A 21,684-nucleotide genomic window follows, 5' to 3' on the forward strand; every position below is an offset into this window, starting at 1 on the left:
CATCTGTCTATTGCCTCCTTTGAATTCCATGCTGTCACAGTTACCAGCCCTTTCAAGCTTAACATCCTTATCATTTATCGCCCTCCAGGTTCCCTCGGAGAGTTCATCCAATGAGCTTGATGCCTTGATAAGCTCCTTTCCTGAGGACGGCTCACCTCTCACAGTTCTGGGCGACTTTAACCTCCCCGTCTACCTTTGACTCATTCCTCTCTGCCTCCTTCTTTCCACTCCTCTCCTCTTTTGACCTCACCCTCTCACCCTCCCCCCTACTCACAAGGCAGGCAATACGCTTGACCTCATCTTTACTAGATGCTGTTCTTCCACTAACCTCATTGCAACTCCCCTCCAAGTCTCCGACCACTACCTTGTATCCTTTTCCCTCTCGCTCTCATCAACACTTCCCACACTGCCCCTACTCGGATGGTATCGCGCCGTCCCAATCTTCGCTCTCTCTCCCCCGCTACTCTCTCCTCTTCCATCCTATCTTCTCTTCCCTCTGCTCAAACTTTCTCCAACCTATCTCCTGATTCTGCCTCCTCAACCCTCCTCTCCTCCCTTACTGCATCCTTTGACTCCCTATGTCCCCTATCCTCCAGGCCGGCTCGGTCCTCCCCTCCCGCTCCGTGGCTCGACGACTCATTGCGAGCTCACAGAACAGGGCTCCGGGCAGCCGGCGGAAATGGAGGAAAATTCTCGCCTCCCTGCGGACCTGGCATCCTTTCACTCCCTCCTCTCTACATTTTCCTCCTCTGTCTCTGCTGCTAAAGCCACTTTCTACCATTCTAAATTCCAAGCATCTGCCTCTAACCCTAGGAAGCTCTTTGCCACCTTCTCCTCCCTCCTGAATCCTCCCCCCTCCCTCCTCCCTCTCTGCAGATGACTTCGTCAACCATTTTGAAAAGAAGGTCGATGACATCCGATCCTCGTTTGCTAAGTCAAACGACACCGCTGGTTCTGCTCACACTGCCCTACCCTATGCTCTGACCTCTTTCTCCCCTCTCTCTCCAGATGAAATCTCGCGTCTTGTGACGGCCGGCCGCCCAACAACCTGCCCGCTTGACCCTATCCCCTCCTCTCTTCTCCAGACCATTTCCGGAGACCTTCTCCCTTACCTTACCTCGCTCATCAACTCATCCCTGACCGCTGGCTACGTCCCTCCCGTCTTCAAGAGAGCGAGAGTTGCACCCCTTCTGAAAAAACCTACACTCGATCCCTCCGATGTCAACAACTACAGACCAGTATCCCTTCTCTCTTTTCTCTCCAAAACTCTTGAGCGTGCCGTCCTTGGCCAGCTCTACCGCTATCTCTCTCAGAATGACCTTCTTGATCCAAATCAGTCAGGTTTCAAGACTAGTCATTCAACTGAGACTGCTCTTCTCTGTATCACGGAGGCGCTCCGCACTGCTAAAGCTAACTCTCTCTCCTCTGCTCTCATCCTTCTAGACCTATCGGCTGCCTTCGATACTGTGAACCATCAGATCCTCCTCTCCACCCTCTCCGAGTTGGGCATCTCCGGCGCGGCCCACGCTTGGATTGCGTCCTACCTGACAGGTCGCTCCTACCAGGTGGCGTGGCGAGAATCTGTCTCCTCACCACGCGCTCTCACCACTGGTGTCCCCCAGGGCTCTGTTCTAGGCCCTCTCTTATTCTCGCTATACACCAAGTCACTTGGCTCTGTCATAACCTCACATGGTCTCTCCTATCATTGCTATGCAGACGACACACAATTAATCTTCTCCTTTCCCCCTTCTGATGACCAGGTGGCGAATCGCATCTCTGCATGTCTGGCAGACATATCAGTGTGGATGACGGATCACCACCTCAAGCTGAACCTCAGCAAGACGGAGCTCCTCTTCCTCCCGGGGGAAGGACTGCCCGTTCCATGATCTCGCCATCACGGTTGACAACTCCATTGTGTCCTCCTCCCAGAGCGCTAAGAACCTTGGCGTGATCCTGGACAACACCCTGGCGTTCTCAACTAACATCAAGGCGGTGTCCCGTTCCTGTAGGTTCATGCTCTACAACATCCGCAGAGTACGACCCTGCCTCACACAGGAAGCGGCGCAGGTCCTAATCCAGGCACTTGTCATCTCCCGTCTTGATTACTGCAACTCGCTGTTGGCTGGGCTCCCTGCCTGTGCCATTAAACCCCTACAACTCATCCAGAGACGCCGCAGCCCGTCTGGTGTTCAGCCTTCCCAAGTTCTCTCACGTCACCCCGCTCCTCCGCTCTCTCCACTGGCTTCCAGTTGAAGCTCGCATCCGCTACAAGACCATGGTGCTCGCCTACGGAGCTGTGAGGGAACGGCACCTCAGTACCTCAGGCTCTGATCAGGCCCTACACCCAAACAAGGGCACTGCGTTCATCCACCTCTGGCCTGCTCGCCTCCCTACCACTGAGGAAGTACAGTTCCCGCTCAGCCCAGTCAAAACTGTTCGCTGCTCTGGCCCCCAATGGTGGAACAAACTCCCTCACGACGCCAGGACAGCGGAGTCAATCACCACCTTCCGGAGACACCTGAAACCCCACCTCTTCAAGGAATACCTAGGATAGGGTAAGTAAGGGTAAGTAATCCTTCTCACCCCCCCCTTTCTCCCCCAACAAGATTTAGATGCAAGTGGCTGTTCCACTGGTTGTCATAAGGTGTATGCACCAATTTGTATGAGTCGCTCTGGATAAGAGCGTCTGCTAAATGACTTAAATGTAAATGTAAATGTCATTGGCAGCAGAGAACTGGAAGGAAAGGTGGCCAAGGGGTTGTTGGCTTTGGGGATGACCAGTGAGATATACCTGCTGGAGCGCTGCTACAGGTGGGTACTGTTTCAGTGACCAGTGAGCTGAGATAACGCAGGGCTTTACCTAGCAAAGATGACCTGGAGCCAGTCGGTTTGGCGGCGAATATGTAGCGAGGACCAACCAACGAGAGCACACAGGTCGCAATGATGGGTAGTATATGGGGCTTTGTTGACAAAACGGATGGCACTGTGATAGACTGCATCCAATTTGCTAAGTAGAGTGTTGGAGGCTATTTTGTAAATTACATTATGGATGAATGAGGGATGGAGAGAGGGAGAGGGAGGGAGAGAGTGAGACAGAATGAGCAGGGAGGGTGGCTCATCGGTTAAGGCACTTAGGGGGGTTTGGCCAGCCGGGATGTCTCTGTCCCATCGCGCTATAGCGACTCCTGTTGGCGGGCCGGGTGCTTGTCCCATCGCGCTATATAGCGATTCCTGTTGGCGGGCCGGGTGCTTGTCCCATCGCGCTATAGCGACTCCTGTTGGTGGTCCGGGTGCTTGTCCCATCGCGCTATAGCGACTCCTGTGGCGGGCCGGGTGCTTGTCCCATCGCGCTATAGCGACTCCTGTTGGCGGGCCGGGTGCTTGTCCCATCGCGCTATATAGCGACTCCTGTTGGAGGTCCGGTGCTTGTCCCATCGCTATAGCTGACTCCTGTGTGGCGGGCCGGGTGCTTGTCCCATCGCGCTATAGCGACTCCTGTTGGTGGTCCGGGTGCTTGTCCCATCGCGCTATAGCGACTCCTGTTGGCGGGCCGGGTGCTTGTCCCATCGCGCTATAGCGACTCCTGTTGGCGGTCCGGGTGCTTGTCCCATCGCGCTATAGCGACTCCTGTTGGCGGGCCGGGTGCTTGTCCCATCGCTATAGCGACTCCTGTTGGCGGTTGGGTGCTTGTCCCATCGCGCTATAGCGACTCCTGTTGGCGGTCCGGGTGCTTGTCCCATCGCGCTATAGCGACTCCTGTTGGCGGGCCGGGTGCTTGTCCCATCGCGCTATAGCGACTCCTGTTGGCGGGCCGGGTGCTTGTCCCATCGCGCTATAGCGACTCCTGTTGGCGGGCCGGGTGCTTGTCCCATCGCGCTATAGCGACTCCTGTTGGCGGCCGGGTGCTTGTCCCATCGCGCTATAGCGACTCCTGTTGGCGGGCCGGGTGCTTGTCCCATCCCATGCGCTATAGCGACTCCTGTTGGCGGGCAGGGTGCTTGCACACTGACTGGGGTCGCCAGTTGTACGGTGTTTCTTACCACAGATTGGTGCGGCTGGCTTCCGGGTTAAGGGAGCAGTGTGGCTTGGCAGGGTCGTGTTCGGAGGACGCGTCGCTCTCAACCTTGCCTCCCGAGTCCGTCACGGGAGTTGCAGCGATGGGACAAGACTGTAACTACCAATTGGATACCATGAAAATTGGGAGAAAAAGGGGTAAAAGTAACCACAAATGTTATATAAATGAAACAGAATGAGCAAGGAGGAGAGAGACTCATCTATGGAAGGATGGAGCTACAGCCCTTGTCCATGGCGGGGATAAGAGGTTGATGGATAGAGGGAGAAGGGAGGAGAGCATCTATGAAGGGATGAAGAGAGTGAGTGAGGGTGAAGTAAGAGGTAGAGAGAGAGGGATGGAGACGATCTCGCAGGTGAAGAAGCCAGATGTGGAAGACTTGGGCTGGTGTGGTTACTCGTGGTCTGCGGTTGTGAGGCTGGTTGGAATGTACGGCCAAATTCTCTAAAATGATGTTGGAGGTGGCTTATGGTAGAGAAATTAACATTAAATTCTCTGGCAAAAGCTCTGTTGGACATTCCTGCAGTCAGCATGCCAATTGCACACTCCCTCAACTTGAGACATCTGTAGCATTGCGTTGTATGACAAAACTGCACATTTAGAGTGGCCTTTTATTGACCCCAGCACAAGGTGCGCCTATGTAATGATCATGCTGTTTAATCCGCTTCTTGATATGTCAGACCTGTCAGGTGGATGGATTATCTTGGCAGAGGAGAAATGCTCAATAACAGGGACATAAACAAACATTTTAGAGAAATACTATTTTTTGTGCATTATGGAACATTTCTGGGATCTTTTATTTCAGCTCACGAAAAATGCGACCAACACTTAATTAACATGTTGCGTTTATATTTTTGTTCAGTATATATTATATATCTATACGTGTTGAATTTTTCTGTTTCCACGAAGTCCTCCAACCAGGGGAGATGGGATAGGAAAAAAAGTAATTAATAAATAAAATGATGCAAGTGATATTATTTCATAGAATTCAATTCTATATGCTAATTTCAGAGCTGATCTAAATAACCAGCCAACAAACATCAACTGACCTAACAAGAGGAAGTAGACAAGGCTCTCTCTCTCACACACACACACACACACACACACACACACACACACACACACACACACACACACACACACACACACACACACACACACACACACACACACACACACGCACTGCATCAACTCTTAAACACTAGATAGTTAGTTATATCAACTTTAAAGCTGCTATGTTCAACTGAGGGGTTAAACACCTAGGTTAAACACCTAGATAGTTAGTTATATCAACTGAGGTTAAACATCTAGATAGTTAGTTATATCAACTGAGGTTAAACACCTAGATAGTTAGTTATATCAACTGAGGTTAAACACCTAGATAGTTAGTTATATCAACTGAGGTTAAACATCTAGATAGTTAGTTATATCAACTGAGGTTAAACACCTAGATAGTTAGTTATATCAACTGAGGTTAAACACCTAGATAGTTAGTTATATCAACTGAGGGGATGTAGTTATATCAACTGACAAACATAAGTTAGTTATATCAACTGAGGTTAAACACCTAGATAGTTAGTTATATCACTGGTGGAACACAGATAGTTAGTTATATCAACGGAGGGGTGGACAGATAGTTAGTTATATCAACACGTTTACCTGATAGGAGCCTCAGGTGAAGCCACCGATAGTTGTTATATCTTTGTGGAGGAGATAGTTTATACTAAGCCTAAACACCTAGATAGTCTTCTAGGTCTCTAACTAGTGTTCCGCTTCAACTGGATCTTACACTCATATGCGCACACACACATACAAAGTCACTAAACGCTGTACACACATTCACTCGAGGCTCCCTTCAAAACACACATTCACACTTCCCACCCAATATCAGCCTCCACCGTAACTATTCTTGTCAGCCCTCTCTGTTTCCCTTCTCTCCCTCACATCTCTCTGTTTCCTTCTCTCCCTCTCTCTCTGTTTCCTTCCTTCTCTCCTATCAGCCTCTCTCTCTGTTTCCTTCTCTCTCCTCTCTCTCTGTTTCCTTCTCTCCCTCTCTCTCTGTGTCTCTCGCTCTCTGTCTCTCTCTCTCTCTCTGTTTCCTTCTCTCCCCTCTCTCTCTGTGTCTCTCTAACTCTGTCTCTCTCTCTCTCTCTCTGTGTCTCTCTCTCTTTGTCTCTCTCTCTCTGTCTCTCCCTCTCTCTCTCTGTGTCTCTCTCTCTGGAGGTCTCTCTCTCTCTCTCTCTCTGTGTCTCTCTCTCTCTTGTCTCTCTCTCTCTGTCTCTCTCTCTCTCTGTCTCTCTCTCTCTTGTCTCTCTCTCTCTCTCTCTCTCTCTCTCTGTGTCTCTCTCTCCCATCTACCTTAGATATGTCTCCTCCCCTAAGTTGACTTGTTAACTTCATGTTTTAGAGCTGATCTAAGACCTGTGGATAAGCTGCAGCTTCTGCCGACAGGTCTCAGGAAATCACATGACAGGAAACCGAGATGGGTGTTGCGTTATTGAGTCTGTTGTTGAGAACGAAGACACACACGCATACACACAAAGTGTATACATACATACACACTGCTAACAGGCCTGACTGGACGAGGTCAAGAGGAGCAGAGTGGAGAGGGTCCAGAGCAAGTAAGATGGTCTGTGTGTGTGTGTGTGTGTGTGTGTGTGTGTGTGTGTGTGTGTGTGTGTGTGTGTGTGTGTGTGTGTGTGTGTGTGTGTGTGTGTGTGTGTGTGTGTGTGTGTGTGTGTGTGTGTGTGTGTGTGTGTGTGTGTGTGTGTGTGTGAGAGAGAGAGAGAGAGAGAGTGTTGATGATGTGTTGTGCGGGGAGGCCAGAGGGAGGTGCTGATTTTGGAAGTGGGCTGCTCATTTGATTGTTACATGGAGCATAATATTGGTTACCCAGAAGTCAAATTCACTCGCGAAAGTTTGTCATTTTCTCCATGAGAATCTATCCAGGAGAGATTAGAGATTAGACCGAGCAGGACTTTTCTGAAAAGCTCCTTAAATACCAACACCTCATATCAGGCCTGGACAGCCTGGGATGCAAATGCAATTCGGTGATATTTGGTAGTCTCGGCCACGTACATAGGATTACTGTATGAGGTCCTTCAGATTGGTAGTCTCGGCCACGTACATAGGATTACTGTATGAGGCCTTCAGATTGGTAGTCTCGGCCACCTACATAGGATTACTGTATGAGGCCTTCAGATTGGTAGTCTCGGCCACCTACATAGGATTACTGTATGAGGCCTTCAGATTGGTAGTCTCGGCCACGTACATAGGATTACTGTATGAGGCCTTCAGATGCAGGCCTGCCTGTGAGTGGGGCCACATACACTGAAACAGAGCAGTGCCTACTGTATGAGGCTGCTAGCTGTGTGGAGGAGAAGGTACTGCTCTGTTTCAGTCTCTGTTATGGGCTGCACGTAGCTGTGTGGAGGAGAAGGTACTGTGTTTCAGGAGGGAGTGTGTGGAGGAGAAGTCTCTCTGTTTCAGCCGTTACGTGCATAGCTGTGTGGAGGAGAAGGTACTGCTCTGTTTCAGCCGAGGGCTGCCTGTGTGGAGGAGAAGGTACTGCCTGTTTCAGCCGTTATGGGCTGCATAGCTGTGTGGAGGAGAAGGTACTGCTCTGTTTCAGCTGGATGGGCCCATAACAGTGTGGAGGAGAAGGTACTGCTCTGTTTCAGTCGAGGATGGGCTGTATAGCTGTGTGGAGGAGAAGGTACTGCTCTGTTTCAGCCGTTATGGGCTGTGTAGCTGTGTGGAGGAGAAGGTAGCTCTGTACTAGCTGTGTGGGAGGAGAAGGTACTGCTCTGTTTCAGCCGTTATGGGCTGTATAGCTGTGTGGAGGAGAAGGTACTGCCTCTGTTTCAGCCGAGGATGGGCTGTATAGCTGTGTGGAGGAGAAGGTACTGCTCTGTTTCAGCCGTTATGGGCTGCATAGCTGTGTGGAGGAGAAGGTACTGCTCTTTTTCAGCCGTTATGGGCTGTATAGCTGTGTGAGGAGAAGGTACTGCTCTGTTTCAGCCGTTATGGGCTGCATAGCTGTGTGGAGGAGAAGGTACTGCTCTGTTTCAGTCGTTATGGGCTGCATAGCTGTGTGGAGGGAGAAGGTACTGCTCTGTTTCAGCCGTTATGGGCTGTATAGCTGTGTGGAGGAGAAGGTACTGCTCTGTTTCAGCTACAGGCTGCTGTGTGGGAGGAGAAGGTTATAGGCTGCATAGCTGTGGGAGGAGAAGGTACTGCTCTGTTTCAGCCGTTATGGGCTGCATAGCTGTGTGGGAGGAGAAGGTACTGCTCTGTTTCAGTCGTTATGGGCAGCATAGCTGTGTGGAAGATATACTTCTTGTTTCCTTTAAGTGTCCTTGAGGTCAACGACCTTTGACATGTTTGAATCCTTTATGATGTAATATGTGGAATCAAATAAAGTGTTTAAAATGTGCAAGAAGACTGATCACAGGCCATAGTCATTCTGAAACTGTTGGTGAGAATCTAGGAGAGGATTCTGCTGAAAAGCTAGCGTGTGTTCACCACCTACTCAAACCACTGATGGCATTATCATGTATAGACTTACTGGGAAAGGAAAGCAGCTACTTTGTCAGATGCACAACCGTTCGCATTCAACCGAAATGAGTCTTCCACATTTACCCCAACACCTCTGAGTCAGAGAGGGGCAGGAGCTGCCTTACTCAATGTCCACAGCTCCCGAGGAGCAGCAACACCTCTGAGTCAGAGAGGGGCAGGGAGCTGCCTTACTCAATGTCCACAGCTCCCGAGGAGCAGCAACACCTCTGAGTCAGAGAGGGGCAGGGAGCTCACCTCTGAGACAGGGGTGGAGGAGCTTTACTCAATGTCCACAGCTCCCGAGGAGTAGCAACACCTCTGAGTCAGAGAGGGGCAGGAGCTGCCTTACTCAATGTCCACAGCTCCCGAGGAGTAGCAACACCTCTGAGTCAGAGAGGTGCAGGAGCTCTGAGACCTTACTCAATGTCCACAGCTCCCGAGGAGCAGCAACACCTCTGAGTCAGAGGGGTGCAGGGAGCTGCCTTACTCAATGTCCACAGCTCCCGAGGAGCAGCAACACCTCTGAGTCAGAGAGGTGCAGGGAGCTGCCTTACTCAATGTCCACAGCTCCCGAGGAGCAGCATCACCTCTGAGTCAGAGAGGTGCAGGGAGCTGCCTTACTCAATGTCCACAGCTCCCGAGGAGCAGCATCACCTCTGAGTCAGAGAGGTGCAGGGAGCTAGAGACTCAATGTCCACAGCTCCCGAGGAGCAGCAACACCTCTGGAGTCAGAGAGGTGCAGGGAGCTGCCTTACTCAATGTCCACAGCTCCCGAGGAGCAGCAACACCTCTGAGTCAGAGAGGTGCAGGGAGCTGCCTTACTCAATGTCCACAGCTCCCGAGGAGTAGCAACACCTCTGAGTCAGAGAGGTGCAGGGAGCTGCCTTACTCAATGTCCACAGCTCCCGAGGAGTAGCAACACCTCTGAGTCAGAGAGGTGCAGGAGCTGCCTTACTCAATGTCCACAGCTCCCGAGGAGCAGTTTTTGAGGTGCAGGCTAACTGCCTCGCTCAAGGGCAGAAATACAGATTTTCCCACCTTGTCGGCTCGGGGTTTCAAACCAGTGACCTTTCGTTTCCTTGCCCGGCGCTCTTAACCACCACCACTTATCTACCGCCCCTACTGTAGTCTGTGGAGACCAAAGCAAACAGTTGGTGCAGCTTGTGTTTGTTTTACCTCTTGGTTGAATGCACCGCTGATTGTAAACATGCTCTGGATAAGAGCGTCTGCAGAAGGACTAAGATGTAAATGTGATGCCAAATACAGGCTGTGAAGAGGAAGAGACAGGGAATGGAGAGGAAGAGACAGGGGAATGGAAAGGTAGAGACAGGGGGAATGGAGAGGAGGAGAGAGAGGAATGGAGAGGTATCTGGATAAGAGCAGGGAATGGAGAAATGACTTAAATGTAAATGTAAATGTAGAGACAGGGGAATGGAGAGGTAGAGACAGGGGAATGGAGAGGTAGAGACAGGGGAATGGAGAGGTAGAGACAGGGAATGGAATAGAGACAGGGGAATGGAGAGGTAGAGACAGGGGAATGGAGAGGTGGAGAGACAGGGGAATGGAGAGGTAAGACAGGGGAATAGAGACAGGGGAATGGAGAGGTAGAGACAGGGGAATGGAGAGGTAGAGACAGGGGAATGGAGAGGTAGAGACAGGGGAATGGAGAGGTAGAGACAGGGGAATGGAGAGGTAGAGACAGGGAAATAGAGAGGTAGAGACAGGGAATGGAGAGGTAGAGACAGGGGGAATGGAGAGGTAGAGACAGGGGAATAGAAAGGTAGAGACAGGGGAATGGAGAGGTAGAGACAGGGGAATGGAGAGGTAGAGACAGGGAATGGAGAGGTAGAGACAGGGGAATGGAGAGGAAGAGACAGGGGAATGGAGAGGAAGAGACAGGGAATGGAGGGAATGGAAGAGACAGGGGAATGGAGAGGTAGAGACAGGGGGATGGAGAGGTAGAGACAGGGGAATGGAGAGGTAGAGACAGGGGAATGGAGAGGAAGAGACGGGGGAATGGAGAGGAAGAGACAGGGGAATGGAGAGGAAGAGACAGGGGAATGGAGAGGTAGAGACAGGGGAATGGAGAGGTAGAGACAGGGGGATGGAGAGGAAGAGACAGGGGAATGGAGAGGTAGAGACAGGGGATGGAGAGGTAGAGACAGGGGAATAGAGAGGAGGAGAGAGAGGGAATGGAGAGGTATCTGGGGATAAGAGCGTTTGCTAAATGACTTAAATGTAAATGGGGAAATGTAGAGACAGGGGAATGGAGAGGTAGAGACAGGGAATGGAGAGGTAGAGACAGGGGAATGGAGAGGTAGAGACAGGGGAATGGAGAGGAGGAGAGAGAGGAATGGAGAGGTATCTGGGGAATAAGAGCGGGAATTGCAAATGACTTAAATGTAAATGTAAATGTAGAGACAGGGGAATGGAGAGGTAGAGACAGGGGAATGGAGAGGTAGAGACAGGGGAATGGAGAGGTGAGACAGGGGAATGGAGAGGTAGAGACAGGGGAATAGAGAGGTAGAGACAGGGGAATGGAGAGGTAGAGACAGGGGAATGGAGAGGAGGAGAGAGAGGAATGGAGAGGTATCTGGATAAGAGCGGGAATTGCTAAAGACAGGGGAATGACTTAAATGTAAATGTAAAATGGAGAGACAGGGGAATGGAGAGGTAGAGACAGGGGAATGGAGAGGTAGAGACAGGGGAATGGAGAGGTAGAGACAGGGGAATAGAGAGGTAGAGACAGGGGAATGGAGAGGGTAGAGACAGGGGAATGGAGAGGTAGAGACAGGGGAATGGAGAGGTAGAGACAGGGGAATGGAGAGGTAGAGACAGGGGAATGGAGAGGTAGAGACAGGGAATGGAGAGGTAGAGACAGGGGAATGGAGAGGTAGAGACAGGGAAATAGACAGAGGTAGAGACAGGGGAATGGAGAGGTAGAGACAGGGGAATGGAGAGGTAGAGACAGGGGAATAGAAAGGTAGAGACAGGGGAATGGAGAGGTAGAGACAGGGGAATGGAGAGGTAGAGACAGGGGAATGGAGAGGTAGAGACAGGGGAATGGAGAGGAAGAGAGAGAGGAATGGAGAGGTAGAGACAGGGGAATGGAGAGGTAGAGACAGGGGAATGGAGAGGAAGAGACAGGGGAATGGAGAGGAAGAGGCAGGGGAATGGAGAGGAAGAGAGAGAGGAATGAAAAGGTGGAGAGGTCGAGACAGAAGAACGGAGAGGTAGAGACAGGGGAATGGAGAGGTAGAGACAGGGGAATGGAGAGGGGGAAAGGGAGAGGTAGAGACAGGGGAATGGAGAGGTAGAGACAGGGGAATGGAGAGGAAGAGACAGGGGAATGGAGAGGAAGAGACAGGGGAATGGAGAGGTAGAGACAGGGGAATGGAGAGGTAGAGACAGGGGAATGGAGAGGTAGAGACAGGGGAATGGAGAGGTAGAGACAGGGGAATAGAGAGGTAGAGACAGGGGAATGGAGAGGTAGAGACAGGGGAATGGAGAGGAAGAGACAGGGGAATGGAGAGGTAGAGACAGGGGAATGGAGAGGAAGAGACAGGGGAATGGAGAGGAAGAGACAGGGGAATGGAGAGGAAGAGACAGGGGAATGGAGAGGTAGAGACAGGGAATGGAGAGGTAGAGACAGGGGAATGGAGAGGTAGAGACAGGGAATGGAGAGGTAGAGACAGGGAATGGAGAGGTAGAGACAGGGGAATGGAGAGGAAGAGACAGGGGAATGGAGAGGTAGAGACAGGGGAATGAAAAGGTAGAGACAGAAGAACGGAGAGGTGGAAAGAGAGGTTGTAGTTTTGGAAATATGCTTCTTCTTTCAGTCATTGATCAAAAACTACATTACCCAGAGGTTCTCGAGGCAAGTTAATAGGTACATTGGGTGTGGCCAGGTAGTCAGAGACAGATAGAGAGCGCCCCTTATTGTAACTTTCAATCCAAGAAATAGGATACAGGAAAATCACCTGATCAACAGCACACAGGTAATTTCAGGCTCTAAGTTTCATTCTTTCACCTCTCAGATCACCATTCTTCCGTTTGTATGTTTCATTGATAGGCTTCGTTTAGGCGAGAACAGACCAGGGAACATGTTGTGCAATATAAATGGTGAATACAACACACCCAGACAATCTCTCACACCTTGACCAGACTAGGCTCTGTCAATGGAGTAGGCTACTTGATTTGGCAAAATTGATGAATTCACAAAGGTTTAGGCCACCTGTATTGGAGACGTTTAACCTAAAGTAGCATCAGAAGGCTAGCCTATACGTTTGTTGAAATGTTTATGATTGATAAGGTGTAAAAAATAAAAATAAACATATCTAGAAAGGACAGTCTTCAAACTTTTCTTACCAAGGAAATGTACTGTACTGACACAGCGTTCTATGGAATTATATAGCGTGTGAAAACAAACGTTGTGGAAGAAGGATTTCGAGCAATGAATAGGAATGTTCCATTCGGTGGAAAACTTTATTTGGGGGGGAACTTTGCGGTACCAACATAAAATGACAAACACACAGCGGCAGTTTTTCTTGAACTGAAATATAAACCACACGTTGAGACAGCCGGTAAACTGTTTCTCCGTAAAAGTCTACCTATTGCCCGTTACAACGTTTCAATGCGGCAGGTTAATGATATCGTCACCCCTAGAGTCGACAATGGTTCGTTGCCGCAGTTCAACATGCTGATGTATTTTGTAACAGTAGAGAGAGAGACGGATCGACTGCGGCGGCACGGCAGGTTTAAGCCTGAACGGGTTGCGCAAGTTACGAAGGGGTGAGTGAACCGACCGTGTGGCTGACCGTAGCTTTTTCACATTGTCTTCTCGTTTTCCTTTCCATGTATTTGCACACGGCAAAACAATCTCGAGAAACAGTTTGTCCGCTGTAGCTTCCAGGGTATTTTAACTGTTCAGTCTGACGTTTGAGTGACTGACAGGCTAAGAGTAAACCGACCGAAAAGGAAAGGCAATGCGCCATTAATAACAGAAACAAAAATGTAACAAGTGTAGGTTGTTTACGGTGCTTTGAGGTCTAACTAGGTGGACTAGTTTCGTTGTGAACTAAAACCAGCGGAAAGAGGAACCATATCGGTCGAGGTTATCAGTCAGTGCCTGTCATTCATGTCGACTGGAGGTGGGATTGCAGAGTCGGTCGGTGAATTGCAGGGCTTTGCAGAAACACGTCGCTAGTATGACCGATGTTTCAAAATTGATCGTTTGTTTTTATAGGTGAACTATAATTGGGCCAAATGTAGCCTACACCAACTTGAACGTTTACCCCGTTTTATAGCCTAACCGCTGCCTTCAACACAACAAAAATATGACGCTTTTGTCCCAAAGCCCCAGTCTCAAGACCCTACCACTCATTGTATATATTTATTCCAATGTGAAAGAGCACATGACACAGAAAGAAGACACACACACACCTTGTTTGGCTGCATAACTGGGGATAGCTTTGTGTTATAACGTTAGCTTTGTGTTATAACGTTAGCTTTGTGTTATAACGTTAGCTTTGTGTTATAACGTTAGCTTTGTGTTATAACGTTAGCTTTGTGTTATAACATGCGTTTTAATCCAGGAGTAAGCTTGATCTGTGTCAGAGAAACCAGTCCATTGTGTTCAGGGCCAACATCAGTTCATCTTACTGCTACTTCCACAGTGAATTCAATGCTTTGGGGTGGGGTTTCCCCTAAGTACAGATCCAGGATCAGCGTTCCCTCCCCCAATCCTAACCTTAACCATTAGTGGGGACAATGCTAACCTGACCCAAGATGAGAAACTTCCACAGAGAGGCGTCAATAGGAACTGTATCTATGCAGGTCTTGACCTCCTGTAAGACTATACGTTGTGTATTGTTTGTGGGCCTTCATCCACCCCGGGACCCCAAGTTTAGTTGTCTTGGCCTAGTGACAGTTGACTGCAGAATCCTGGTCTGTTCCGTTGCCGTGACAACACGGGGAGAGCTGTAGCACAACAGGGCAGTGTAATTACAGTGCTGTGTGTCAGTCTGTGTAATTACTTCCATGTTTCCACTTTCTCCTCTACCTTTTACTCCCCTTCCATCTTCTCACATTAGGCCCATTCTCTCCTCTCTTTCTTTGTTCCATTCACACGGTTATCTGGGGTGCCTCGCTGTTGATTTAATTTTCCTGTCCGTTCCCTCAACTGAGTGACAACACAATGCACTGAAGAACAAGAGGGCATTGCTCCTGCCTACAGCACTATCATTCTAGTTATGTGCTTCTGGTACAGCAGTCCTGAACGTGTTTCTGTTCTGTGTGCTGATTCTGTTTCCTTTCTGTGTCTGTCTCTCTCTCTCTCTGTGCCTCTTTCACGCTCTCTGTGTGTCTCTCTCTCTCTCTCTCTCTCTCTCTCTCTCTCTCTCTCTCTCTGTGTGTCTCTGTCTCTCTCTGTCTCTCTCTCTCTGAGTCTCTGTCTCTCCCTCTCTGTCTCTGTCTCTCTCTGTCTCTGTGTCTCTGTCTCTCTCTCTCTCTCTCTCTGTTTGTGTGTTTCTCTCTGTGTTTCTCTCTCTCGCTCACTCTCTCACTCTCTCTCTCTCTCTGTTTGTGTGTGTCTCTGTCTCTGTGTCTCTCTCTGTTTGTCTCTCTCTGTCTCTCTCCTCTGTGTGTCTCTCTCTCCTCTGTTAGTTTTACTGTTGTGTGAACTGATTATCAGTCAGCCGTTAACTGCCAGACTGACAAAATTCCCTTCTACCCTGTCAGTCCCACCCCTCTTTTGAACCTCTTACACCCTCTGCTCCCCTCTCCCCCCCCCCCTGCTCCCTCTCCCCCTCCCCTGCTACCCTCTCCCTCTCCCCTGCTCCCCTCCCCCCTCCTCCTCCCTCCCTACTCCTGCTCCCCTTTCCCCCTCCTCCTCCCTCCCTCCCGCTGCTCCCCTCTCCCCTCCTCCTGCTCCTCCCTCCCTACCCCTGCTCCCCTTTCCCCCTCCTCCTCCTCCCTCCCCTCCCGCTGCTCCCCTCTCCCCCTCCTCCTCCCTCCCTCCCGCTGCCCCCTCTCCCCCTCCTCCTGCTCCCCTCTCCACCTGCCTCCCCTCCTCCCCTCTCCCTCTCCTCCCCCCCCCCTCCTCCCCCTGCTCCAGCCGGAACATAATTGCAAATCATTTGTATACTGCAAATTGACTGAAGAAGCCCAAACAGATGTTTGACCACATAATCATTTCAACCCTTGCTTGTATTTGTATATCAACACATCTCTTTTGTGTGTGGGATTACATGGGAACACATCTCTCTCCCCACATCTCTCTCTTGGGATTACATGGGAACACATCTCTCTTGTGATTACATGGGAACACATCTCTCTCTTTGCGTGGGATTACATGGGAACACATCTCTCTTGGGATTACATGGGAACACATCTCAAACAGGGAACACATGTTTGGGATTACATGGGAACACATCTCTCATTGGGATTACATGGGAACACATCTCTCTCTTGGGATTACATGGGAACACATCTCTATTGGGATTACATGGGAACACATCTCTCTCTTGTGCGTGGGATTACATGGGAACACATCTCTCTCTTGGGATTACATGGGAACACATCTCTCTTGTGTGTGGGATTACATGGGAACACATCTCTCTCTTGTGATTACATGGGAACACATCTCTCTCTTGGGATTACATGGGAACACATCTCTCTATTGGGATTACATGGGAACACATCTCTCTCTTGGGATTACATGGGAACACATCTCTCTATTGGGATTACATGGGAACACATCTCTCTCTTGTGTGTGGGATTACATGGGAACACATCTCTCTTGTGTGTGGGATTACATGGGAACACATCTCTCTATTGGGATTACATGGGAACACATCTCTCTTTGTGTGTGGGATTACATGGGAACACATCTCTCTATTGGGATTACATGGGAACACATCTCTCTATTGGGATTACATGGGAACACATCTCTCTCTTGGGATTACATGGGAACACATCTCTCTCTTGGGATTACATGGGAACACATCTCTCTCTTGGGATTACATGGGAACACATCTCTCTTGGGATTACATGGGAACACATCTCTCTATTGGGATTACATGGGAACACATCTCTCTCTTGTGTGGGATTACATGGGAACACATCTCTCTCTTGTGTGTGGGATTACATGGGAACACATCTCTCTATTGGGATTACATGGGAACACATCTCTCTCTTGTGTGTGGGATTACATGGGAACACATCTCTCTATTGGGATTACATGGGAACACATCTCTCTCTTGTGATTACATGGGAACACATCTCTCTCTTGGGATTACATGGGAACACATCTCTCTATTGGGATTACATGGGAACACATCTCTCTCTTGGGATTACATGGGAACACATCTCTCTCTTGGGATTACATGGGAACACATCTCTCTCTTGGGATTACATGGGAACACATCTCTCTCTTGGGATTACATGGGAACACATCTCTCTCTTGGGATTACATGGGAACACATCTCTCTCTTGGGATTACATGGGAACACATCTCTCTCTTGGGATTACATGGGAACACATCTCTCTTGGGATTACATGGGAACACATCTCTCTCTTGTGATTACATGGGAACACATCTCTCTCTTGGGATTACATGGGAACACATCTCTCTATTGGGATTACATGGGAACACATCTCTCTCTTGGGATTACATGGGAACACATCTCTCTCTTGTGATTACATGGGAACACATCTCTCTATTGGGATTACATGGGAACACATCTCTCTCTTGGGATTACATGGGAACACATCTCTCTCTGGGATTACATGGGAACACATCTCTCTCTGTGCGTGGGATTACATGGGAACACATTTCTTAGATGAAAATCACTTGGAGTTGATTTCCTGGTGTTTCTACAGTCTTTAATGTCCAACAATGAACACGTAAAAAATAAAATATATATAAATATAATAAATATATATAAATATATATAAATATATATAAATATATAACTTTGTATTATTTTACTTGGGGTTCCAAATATCACCGCCGGCCCCGGGGCCTCCAGGAACCCTGCCCTGGGCCTTTATAGTTTCACCTTTCCATACTGTTTCTCCTCCACAGCAACTTTAACATTTATAAAATATTGTGTAAGTATATTAGTGTTGTGTAAGTATGCTGTATCGTTAATCTGCCGTTGTGTTAGACAGTGCAGTAAATGTGTTTTCACTGACAGGCCAGCTGACTTGCTTTGTTTGGCTGTACTACAGACATACTTTGACCTGGAGACAGACAATGTTCAGGGGTTGTTGACAGTGTCACACACACACACACACGCACACGCACACGCACACACGCACAAACACACACACAGAGAAAAGGGACATGGGTTCTGGTCTAAAGTAGTGCACTATATAGGGAATAGGGCTCTGGTCTAAAGTAGTGCACTATATAGGGAATAGGGCTCTGGTCTAAAGTAGTGCACTATATAGGGAATAGGGCTATGGTCAAAAGTAGTGCACTATATAGGGAATGGGGCTCTGGTCAAAAGTAGTGCACTATATAGGGAATGGGGCTCTGGTCTAAAGTAGTGCACTATATAGGGAATAGGGCTCTGGTCAAAAGTAGTGCACTATATAGGGAATAGGGCTCTGGTCTAAAGTAGTGCACTATATAGGGAATAGGGCTCTGGTCAAAAGTAGTGCACTATATAGGGGATAGGGTGTCATTTGGGACTTGTCTCTGTGAAAAGACCAGCAGTCTGACAATATGCCCTAGGAGAGTGAGAGAGGGAGGACAGAAGGAGGGAGGACCGAAGGAGGGAGGACCGAAGGAGGGAGGAGGACAGAAGGAGGGAGGACAGAAGGAGGGAGGACAGAAGGAGGGAGGACAGAAGGAGGGAGGACAGAAGGAGGGAGGACCGAAGGAGGGAGGACAGAGGGACGGAGGACAGAAGGAGGGAGGACAGAAGGAGGGAGGACAGAGGGAGGAGGACAGAGGGAGGGAGGACAGAAGGAGGACAGAGGTGCAGAAAGATAGTCAGTAATTGGAGACTTGGAGCAATGACAGAGTTGGAGATAATGGAACGTGAGAGAGAGAGAATGTGGAGAGAAAGAGAGGGAGAGAGAGAGAGAATGTGGAGAGAGAGAGAGAGACAGAGGGAGAGAAAGAAAGAGAGGGAGAGAATGTGGAGAGAAAGACAGGGAGAGAAAGCAAGAGAGGGAGAGAATGTGGAGAGAAAGAGAGGGAGAGAGAGAATGTGGAGAGAGAGAGAGAGACAGAGGTAGAGTGAGAGAATGTGGAGAGAAAGAGAGAGAGGGAGAGAAAGAAAGAGAGGGAGAGAGAGAGAGAATGTGGAGAGAGAGAGAGAGAGACAGAGGGAGAGAAAGAAAGAAAGAGAGGGAGAGAATGTGGAGAGAAAGAAAGGGAGAGAAAGAAAGAGAGGGAGAGAATGTGGAGAAAAAGTGAGAGAGGGAAAGAAAGTGAGAGAGAGAGACAGAGGGAGAGAAAGAGAGAGAGGGAGAGAATGTAGAGAGAGGGAGAGAAAGAAAGAGAGGGAGAGAATGTGGAGAGAAAGAGAGAGAGGGAGAGACAGAAAGAGTGGGAGAGAATGTGGAGAGAAAGAGAGAGGGAGAGAAAGAAAGAGGGAGAGAATGTGGAGAGAAAGAGAGAGAGGGAGAGAAAGAAAGAGAGGGAGAGAATGTGGAGAGAAAGTGAGAGAAAGTGAGAGAGGGAGAGAATGTGAGAGAGAAAGTGAGAGAGGGAGAGAATGTCAGAGAGGGACACTCGAGGGGGACGCTGTGAGATAATATGGTTATGGATTTGAACGGACTCAAAAGCACAGCCAAGACAATAGAGATTTGGAGAGAAAAGCTCAACGAAAGAGAGCAAGTTAGAGAGAGAGAGAGGGGACTGAGAGAGAGAGAGAGAGAGAGAGAGAGAGAGAGAGAGAGGGGACTGAGAGTGAGCGAGAGAGGGGACTGAGCGTGAGAGAGGGACTGAGCGTGAGAGAGGGACTGAGCGTGAGAGAGGGACTGCGTGAGAGAGGGACTGTGCGTGAGAGAGGGACTGTGAGTGAGAGAGAGGGACTGTGTGAGAGAGAGAGGGACTGAGCGAGAGAGAGAGGGACTGAGAGGGTCTGTAGGAGAGAAAGAGAGAACATCTATGATAGAGAGATAAGGAGCGAGAGGAGACAGAATAAAGACTATTGAGAGGCTAGACAGGATGTGTAGAATGAACATGTTGAATCCATTCACTTCCACAGTGCAGTCATATCTGCCCTCAGCTGTCTGCCTCTGATGAGGTCATCACGGAGGAGTTGTCTGTGCCAGGAAAAGAACCATGGAAATCCACACACACACACACACACACACACACACACACACACACACACACACACACACACACAGGGCCCTGTAAAATCAGCGTTGCGGACGGACTCATGTGTGTGTGTCTCTACATTTTTTGTGGCCATTAGCAATGATGATAGTGATAGCCTCTCCCTTGCCTACGTAGCTGCAGCCCACTCCCTGCCTACGTAGCTGCAGCCCACTCCCCTGCCTACGTAGCTGCAGCCCACTCCCCTGCCTACATAGCTGCATCCCTGTCCCAGTAGACTGTCCCTGTCCCAACAGACTGTCCCAGCAGACTGTCCCTGTCCCAGCAGACTGTCCCTGTCCCAGTAGACTGTCCCTTTCCCAGCAGACTCTCCCTGTCCCAGTAGACTGTCCCTTCCCAGCAGACTCTCCCTGTCCCAGTAGGCTGTCCCTGTCCCAACAGACTGTCCCTGTCCCAGTAGACTGTCCCTCTCCCAGTAGACTGTCCCTGTCCCAGTAGACTGTCCCTCTCCCAGTAGACTTCCCTTTCCCAGCAGACCTTCCCTGTCCCAGCAGACTGTCCATTTCCCAGTAGACTGTCCCTGTCCCAGCAGACTGTCCCTGTCCCAGTAGACTGTCCCTTCCCAGCAGACTCTCCCTGTCCCAGTAGACTGTCCCTGTCCCAACAGACTGTCCCTGTCCCAGTAGACTGTCCCTCTCCCAGTAGACTGTCCCTGTCCCAACAGACTGTCCCAGTAGACTGTCCCTTTCCCAGCAGACCTTCCCTGTCCCAGCAGACTGTCCATTTCCCAGTAGACTGTCCCTGTCCCAGCAGACTGTCCCTGTCCCAGTAGACTGTCCCTGTCCCAGTAGACTGTCCCTCTCCCAGTAGACTGTCCCTGTCCCAACAGACTGTCCCAGTAGACTGTCCCTTTCCCAGCAGACCTGTCCATTTCCCAGTAGACTGTCCCTCTCCCAGTAGACTCTCTCTGTCCCAACAGACTGTCCCACTAGACTGTCCCTTTTCCAGCAGACCTTCCCTGTCCCAGCAGACTGTCCTGTCCAAGTAGACTGTCCCTGTCCCAGCAGACTGTCCCAGTAGACAGTCCCTTTCCCAGTAGACTGGCCCCCCAGTCCCAGTAGACTGTCCCTTTCCCAGTAGACTGCCCCTGTCCCAGCAGACTGTCCCAGTAGACTGTCCCTTTCCCAGTAGACTGTCCCTTTCCCAGCAGACTGACCCTGTCCCTTTCCCAGTAGACTGTCCCTTTCCCAGTCCCAGACTCACCCTTTCCCAGTAGACTGTCCCTTTCCCAGCAGACCCACCCTGTCCCAGTAGACTGACCCTGTCCCAGTAGACTGTCCCTTTCCCAGTAGACTGTCCCTTTCCCAGCAGACCCACCCTGTCCCAGTAGACTGTTAAACTAGACATTGGGCAGATACCGATGTCGGCATGTTTAGCTGATATCGTCTGATTCCGATATGTTCACCGATATATCATTCATCCCTGGTGTATTGGCCTGGTATGATGTAGTATTCATTCATCCCTGGTGTATTGGCCTGGTATGATGTAGTATTCATTCATCCCTGGTGTATTGGCCTGGTATGATGTAGTATTCATTCATCCCTGGTCTATTGGCCTGGTATGATGTAGTATTCATTCATCCCTGGTGTATTGGCCTGGTATGATGTAGTATTCATTCATCCCTGGTCTATTGGCCTGGTATGATGTAGTATTCATTCATCCCTGGTCTATTGGCCTGGTATGATGTAGTATTCAT

The 21,684-nt window shown here is 49.7% G+C and overlaps 1 pseudogene; it reads left to right on the top strand.

The window, feature by feature from the left end:
- The first annotated feature begins 12,456 nt into the window (after positions 1-12,456).
- Positions 12,457-21,684, top strand: part of LOC127932447 (transmembrane channel-like protein 6) — a 50,176-nt pseudogene continuing 40,948 nt past the window's right edge.

Source organism: Oncorhynchus keta, chromosome 10 (assembly GCF_023373465.1).
Source record: "Oncorhynchus keta strain PuntledgeMale-10-30-2019 chromosome 10, Oket_V2, whole genome shotgun sequence".
NCBI classification, from domain to species: domain Eukaryota; kingdom Metazoa; phylum Chordata; class Actinopteri; order Salmoniformes; family Salmonidae; genus Oncorhynchus; species Oncorhynchus keta.